This window comes from Patella vulgata, chromosome 3 (assembly GCF_932274485.2).
Source record: "Patella vulgata chromosome 3, xgPatVulg1.2, whole genome shotgun sequence".
In the NCBI taxonomy this organism is placed as follows: Eukaryota; Metazoa; Mollusca; class Gastropoda; family Patellidae; genus Patella; species Patella vulgata.
In genome coordinates, this window is record NC_065881.2 from 56,195,452 (window position 1) to 56,203,933 (window position 8,482).

Below are 8,482 nucleotides of genomic sequence, written 5' to 3' on the forward strand. Positions count from 1 at the left end.
CCTAAGCAGAAAATTCGAATAATCGAACTAAGTCAAGATTAGGTGTTGGTATAATGAATCAATACTCTGAGATTCATCACTCTCGCCCAATTAGAACCAAGGTTATCGTGTTCTGAAGTCTCAACCAATGAAATTGCTTATTTCTGCTTATCTGTGCATGATCGAACACTGTTAAGGCATTCACCAAATAAACACCTACACCAAGTTTGAACATTCTACCTCAATTATTGTGTTCCAAAGTATCTACTTAGCCTAAACAGAAAATGCTCATCATCGAACTTAACGATAGTCAAGATATTGACGTAATGAAACTATACACAAAGTTTTACCACTCTCACTCAATTAGAATCAAAGTTATCGAGCTCTGAATCTCAACCAATCAAATTGCTTAAAGTATCGCTCTGCTTATAAAACTGGGCAGAAAACGCTCATTATCAAACTTAGTCAAGGTATTGATATAACGAAACTATACATCAAGTTTCACCAATATAGTTAGCACGTAGCCTATACTGTGTAACAAATTAGCTTGGCGGACAGTTGGCCTATACTGTGGTGGCAGAGATAGCTTTTCCAACAAATATATTCTAACCATAAACAACAATACTTGTATAATGGAAGACAATAATGTTGGTACATTACATGTACATACAGACAAAAGGGTATTAGTAGTTAAGAATATTATGTGGACTCGCAGCTACTTTAAAAAGTTAAAATGTGGCTGTGTGGCTGATTATTGAAGTCATTGTTTTCTGAAAATTCAGTGCCTGCACCTCGTATTCTGAAAGGCTTGTACAATCAAGCTGAAACTTGAAATTCACTGACTCTTGTCACGAAAAGGGGTATCTATTAAAGTCCAAATTCATCCACTCCAGTGTTAGGCTAGCCTACTTTGTACCACCAACCTCGAAATTAAAAAAAGGGAAATGGAAAACTGGTACATGCCATCGGTGAACTATTGACAAACTGAACGTAAACTATAACGTTCTAATGAATTTAGTAAAGTGTTTCCGTTCAATAAGGATCTAAATAAACTACTTACCAGCTCTGATCTGTTCGGTTTTTCCATCTTCCAAGGAAAATGAGCAAAATAATTCTGTCCAAACAAGTGACACTTTCGACTTGAAAAAGCACTTCATGGAAAACCCCATGCGTTACTAAATATAGCGTTAGGAATGAACCAATAAGAGGCACCTGTTAGTTGGGTTATTCCACCGACGTCATGTCATGTGATCGCACTCTGGATATTATCGTATGATTGCGGATAGAGATGTGGTTGTTTTTATGCATACCACCACATAAAATGCATATTCCTGTTGTCAAACTGAGAAGGGCGAAGTCGCAACGAGGCTTCAATATAATATTAACTTTCTTTCAATGGCGAGAAATTCTAAAAATATTTTTGAAATTATTAAAAAAAACAACAAATTATTAAAAGTCTCCTGTGTCCACTTTCAAAGGAACTTTGCGCATGGTAATATATATATATTTAAAAATATTAGATTTTCCCGGGCTTAAATCCACGCTCAAATGTACCCTAATTGATTTTTTTAAAGAACAAAATCAAGATATTCGACGCTCTAGAATTATAAATAATCCCATCAAACGATTTCTACAATTTCTTTTTTCCTACTGACCCAAACACTGGTATAGTATGCCTATTCCTGAAAATTTGTTCAAGATCGGTGAAGAATTCAACACCTTTATCAAAAATCATGCCTATCAGAACAACTTTACCCCAATGCCATCCATTCCAGAAAATTTGATCAAAGTCAAATAAGACATAAATTCTGTATTGAGTACAGTAATGTATGTTCATCAATAACAGAATTGCTTTTGTGAAAACTATAATATGGGTACCGGCCATCTTTTCACCAATACTAACATTAACTCTTTCTGTGGACATAACAAAAGTTTAACGTAAAATATACCTTTACCAACAATCGCATGGATCAGGGAACAAAACTCTAAAACAAATTTGGCGAAAATCGATCCCATCTTTACACTAATACTAATGAATGAAATGAAGGGCGAGAACAAGTTTTAATGTAGGCTAGAATGTAGACCGTCTTTATCAACAATCTAGACAATCAGGGCTCGTAACTCTAAATAAATAAGATTAGAATTTTAAGATTTTTTTGCGCCACTTCTTATAAAGAATCGCCAGTATACAGCTATCGCCAACATCAAATTTTTTATCGCCACTTTCATTTTTATTATTATCGAAAATTGCGACTTTGGTACCGAAAAGGTGAGCCCTGCTTCACCTATTTTGCCAAGAACCACCTTCAATTTGAGGGCGTATAAAACTTAGTGGGACTTTTCAACAAGGAGGGGGTTGGGATGAGTGTTCTAGAGTGTCACGCTTCGACCTTTAGCTGGCCGATCACCTCTGGCTTGCGGTTTTGGTTTCGATCCCTGGTTTGAGCGTATGTGCCTTGGAGACAGGGGCGCCTTCTCAAGCTCGTGGGTTTACTTATAGCATATGCTGACACAGCATACAGGCGCTATTTGGAGAATGGTTTCTTTATTCTAATACATAAGAACTTGGTAAGTTGACGGCATCCCCTGTGCATGTAATCTATAGTTTAAATTAAAGCATTTTCCCGAAACGCTGTATTAAATAATTTTCATTACGTCAGTATAAATTTATTTTTTTAATACCCACAATTTAAGGGCCTACATTTTATATATTAAGCCCGGGCAATATTTCCATTCCAATACACTGCGTGGTGTAAGCACGTCGCCATTTTACAGATTGTTGTAGAAAAGTAGGACGTTAAATTCAATTTCATTTCATTTCATTTCGTTTTAATTGGAACCACTGACCACGGATTCTCCGGTGCAGTCATGGTGTTGACCGAGAAGGTTCCTCCGGGTTTTCAACCTGGTTTACCCCCTTGTCAGTGGTGCGGAGGGGTGAGGGTGCTAACAAGATAAACGTCTAGCCTACTCTTCGGATGGTACAAAAACTTAGGTCGCGTGTAAATGACAGCACGTTAAAATATACCTGACATATGGAAATCCATATAAGACTAGACCGTACAGCGCCACTTTATCGGGTCAAAATTTACTTTATAGCACAATGCATGGCGTTAACTCGTCTTCATTTTCCCAGTTAGGGTAGAAATGTGAGACGTTAAACATTACTTCGTTATAATTTGCACGCATGCTATATGCGAGTCAAGTTGCAGACCTGGTGCGCTAAATGTTTACAAGATAAAATCACCTAGTCTTAGATAAATATAGCACAAAAGTTGAGTATTGGGTAGTTTTTGACAATCAGCTGATTTGACAGACATGCCTACAGTACGTGATGTTGTTTGTACATGTTGTATCTAAATATAATAAACAGACATGCAGCATTCCACATTGAGATAGAAAATTATTTAGAAAAAAAGCAAATCACGATATAAGGAAAAATATATGTAGAGGTTCAGCAGTTAATGGGTTATCATGCTTATGGAGCGGAATTCACGACATAATTCAAACTCCTAACCTTGTTGTTGCTTGTGCTAATTACTTCTATGCTTATTTATACTTATAAAAATGTTCATTTATATGACTTATTTCTTAAGCGGCATCATGGAAGATTAGATAAGGAGCTGACAGTTTTGGCTATAATAGTTAATCTAAATGGAATATGCTGAAAATGTCAGTCAAATTATTTCACTCTGAGCCGAGAAATTCTCATTTCAGTTCCACGGTAGCGTCGATTGTTATTGTTACCGTTGTTAAGATAATAAACAAAGTTTCGATTATCCATTTTTACGGTTAATCATATTACGGCTGTTCAACAGTTGATCGGATTCAAATCTGTTTAAAATCTGAGGCATCCGATGGCATCACGAGTCGATTATGGTCTTATCGTGTTAATAAATGTCAAATTAATAGTTTATAATAACATTTAAGGCCCAAAGAAAGACAAGCAATAGGTAGATTTAACTCTTGCATAATGCAATGTTTAACTATTGTAGTTGGAAATTGTATTTTGTTCTATTTTCATCATTACATGTAATTTACTATCGTATTTTTTATAATTCAATTAAAGACGCCTTCCCGTCTACAAACTGTGCGACTTGATATATTTGGACTAAATCATATTATAAACTAATTGATATATCAAACGTTTGCTTCAAATCTGTCTTAATACCTTTTAATCGGAAGAAAAGTACCCCATGCCGCAAGTATCTATTTAAGCATCCCTGTTTGTGACGTGATTTAGTTGAGGGAGAATCCCTTTTACAGCTTGTCTTTGTCGTTAGTCGCTGTCCGTTTACAAACATATCGAAGGCTAAGCAAATTCTTTGATTATACTCTGACAATTCCATTTTACGCCGTTTAATAACAGAGTTTACTGAGGGTTTAAGTTTCTCAATGTTCTCCCAACTGCGTTCGCCATTAGAACAACACATAAGAAGAGCTCCTTATGTCACTCAGCAGACAGACTGCCAGTTAGTGACACCAGTGTATTTTTGTCCTCTAGGCGCTACAAAGGTGTTTTGCAGGGAATCCGATGTATTTCTAGTAGGATCGTGTGTTTCTATACTTTCCATATATTATACTTTTATTGGAAATAGCTACACTATAAATACTTTCTTGGGAATGCATCTTTAAAAATGCAATATGTAAGATTTAGATAGAGAGCTGGTCGTTCTTGCTAACATAGCTCAAAAATAGATAATGATCAATTTCATTCAGTTTACTTTTTTCTGAGCGGAGAGTTCGAGAGAGAGTGAAATGGGGTTTAACGTCCACTCGAATCAAACTAGGTCATTTTGAGACTAACACATGGTTCAATTTTATTTCAATAATTTGCTTGCGCGTAGGGGTCTTTAGCTGTGAGAGGAAACCGGGGGACCCGGAGAAAACCCACCAGGTTGGACAGGCGACCCTACTCCTTGTCACGTACAACCTGGGAATCGAAACCCCACCAGTTGACTCAATGACAAACCTTGTGATACAGCGCGCGCGTGCTAACCATTCGGCCATCCAACCCCCCGGAATGTTCGAAGTTTTACTAGATATTCTCGATTGGCAAGTGCTGTAATACTTTTAGTAGAATTTTTGCTCGAGAAATAACATATTCGCATAATATGTGATATGTACTTAAAATACTTAAATCAACTTAGGATTTGAATGACATATTGTGATATAAAAGCACTTGTAGAGCCATAACATAACTGGTTCTATGTCAACAACATGTTAACAGATATCTCATGAGAATATTCTTCAGTAAAATTCCATTCCACCATATAAGGGTGGGTTGTCGACGTCATTGGGCTCAATTAACCAATCTCTATAATTATTTACATCATATTTGACCAATTGGATAATTGAATGTCCAAAACCAGTAGATACAAAATTAGGATACTGGTGAGAATTCGCCAGACTTCTATTAGGTTCCAGAGGGCTTACATCTGAGATCCTAGACAGCCGCGAGGCTGGCTAGGGTAAAAAAATGGTTTTAGCTTGTATTGTTATCGATTATGCTTGTATACCTGTATTCAGCTATATATATATATATATATAAAATATATAGAAGCAAACTGTCGCATTGTTATTCCTGGTAAGACAGACGTCTTAAGAAACTGTAAGAAGTAAATACACAACGTGAAGCAGAAGTAAAGACAGCTAGAGACAAATTCTAGACGATCACAAGGCTACAGAAATATGTAGTAAGAAAAGATGCATGGGTCGTATGTAGGATGTGGCGACCGGTTTCCCATAGACGCTCTCCACGTCAGACAGAAAGACCTATGGTGCTACAGTGCCATGCTACGATAATCCATTCTAAATGGCGCGGATATTCCAACCCCTTCAATATCAAGACCACCCGATGGTCTATAAAGTTAATTATGGGCTTCTATAATTGTCTAATTTATCAATTATATAACATTCGAGGTCAAAAAAGAAGACATTTAATAGGCAGATTTAGCTGTTACACAATAATGCATCTCAAAGAAAGCAAAACCAAAATATCAACGGTAGATAATCTTCCGACTTGGATTTAATGTGATTAAAAACCGGCCCGTCAACTTTACCCATCGTTTATATCGTCTGCGGAGGATTGCAGACCGAATGTTGCGAAATTTGCAATCCATCGATTCTTTATAAATATTGAATGGAATTTTTGGAACGATATTCACTTAATATTCAACTTTCACAATGTTGTAGTTTGAAAAGCATTCAAAATCCCCCAAATGGCGATCAGGGTTTTTAAACTTGTTTATCATTCTGGTCGAACAAAACAGCGTTTCACTGATTTACTGATCCACCCTGTATCCGCTTCGCTCAAATCTCATTGGAAAATAAACATGAACAAGGTAAATTCGGCTTTCGACGATGTTTGCCTATGAGTAGCAAACTTCGAACTTCAGGGTTTTTTTTGGCAATAATACGGGAATTATTGAAACCATATTATCTGAAAGGATACTAGTTTATCTATACTGAAGGTTTCTATGTGAGATAAACACCTGACATTCGAATGTATATCTCCAGAAATATGCGTTTTAGATTAGTACATAATGTTGAAAATGGTGTTCTTGGGAGTAAAGGGTAAGATGGGTTCGATGTCAGCAATATATAAATATTACCTGTACGCGCCACGTGTACATAACGTGTATTGTTGGTGATCTATATACATCTACACCACTGAAATAAAAGTACAACCCGAAAAGGCCGATAACCGTAATATGTATAACAATCAACAGCTAAAATTAGACATGTTTTTTTTTTGGTTTTCTTTTGGGTTTTTTAGAATAAATAAGTTCAAAATTGGATGCTTTTCTACAAATATGATGCTAAGGGCCCATCCCGGTATTTAGTTCTATGGTTTAACTCACCTCTAGTGTAGTAAGAGAGAGAGAGAGAGATAGAAATGGGGTTTAACGTCCACTCGACACAAACCAGGTCATTTTGGGACTAACATATGGTTCAATTTTATTTCCATAATTCGCTTGCGCGTAGGGGTCTTTAGCAGTGGGAGGAAACCGGAGGACCCGAAGAAAACCCACCAGGTTGGACAGGCAACCCTACTCCTTGTCACGTACAACCTGGGAATCGAAACCCCACCAGTTGACTCAATGACAAACCTTATGATACAGCACGCACGTGCTAACCATTCAGCCATCCACCCCCCCCCCCCCTAGTGTAGTAAACAACACATACACATGCACATATATACCATGTACAGATAGCATGTTAATAAATAATAACAACCAATAACCGAGTTCAGCTCTGAACGTAGGTCTCATTACACTCGCCTGGTACGTTTAAGAACCGTGCTATTGAATTCTTGTCGAAAAAAATTCACTTCCCAGTAAATTTTACTGGGCAACTTTTTACTGCTAAACGAGTGCGTGTCAGTCCCTGTGAACGCCTGAACAATGTAAATGAACATCTTAGTGAGAAAATAAGACCTTGCTTACCTCGCTAGAACCAGTATGAGCGACAAAACACACTGTTAAAAATACGTCCCCGTCTGCTAAACGTCTTGACCGACGCCATTGAAATCTAAATATAGGGTAACGCACAAATTTACACAAAATTTAGGTAAGTTGGGCGGGGGGGGGGGGGATTGCAATCTTTGAAAAGTTGAGAACCTTCAGTCATTTATTGCTTTGCCTAGCCCAATTACAATAATTTACAATCAAATTTTTTCAAAAATCCCAATTTTTTCTCCCCGGCTTACCTAAATCTTGTATTCATCTTGTGTTCGTTTCGCCCCTGGAAATTGCTGGCCTGAAATGATTAGCGCGTCACTTTTTCCCCTTCACATCATCTTACGTGAAATTGAACGGAACCAACCACTGGGACTACCAATGGTGGCTTCACATAGCCGGATAGCCCCTGGAAAAATCACGTTGAAATTCATAGTTACCTTTCCCGTTTAGATTTTCATTGGCTCACGTACCAGATTCGATGCTGGGGATTGTTTCTCCCATGCCAGAGTTGCTGGAATAAGGCCCCGTGTAGTACATATTGACATGCACCCAAAAGACCGAATTCGTGTTAAAGAGCAAGGAAAAATATACAGAACAAGTTTTTCTAAGAAATAAAATAAGAAAATTTCTTTAAAATTTGCTCAATTGGGCACTGGAAGAAAATCGGTCATTTCCCTGTTTACATTTTAAAACTGGACAGGATTCGTTGATATTGGTTTTATTGCTGACACAAACACTATAGGCCTAGTGGTTCTATAAATATGCTTGACATAGCTAACGGACATAGATTGTTCTCATTTGTAAGACGAAGAAACATGTAAAATTTTATTTATTTCTGATAATGGTTGGGCGAATTATGGCCCTGTTTGGCATACGATAACCTTGAGGAGGTTGGCGTAAATTGTCCTCTAAAGCCACGCGGAGCGATCCTCGCCTAAAATACCACAAGACGAGGGTTCGTATCTAATATCTATACTGTTCTGGGGTCAGAATCATCAATAATACTCTCCAATCTTCAATATTAGAATCCAACAAAAAGA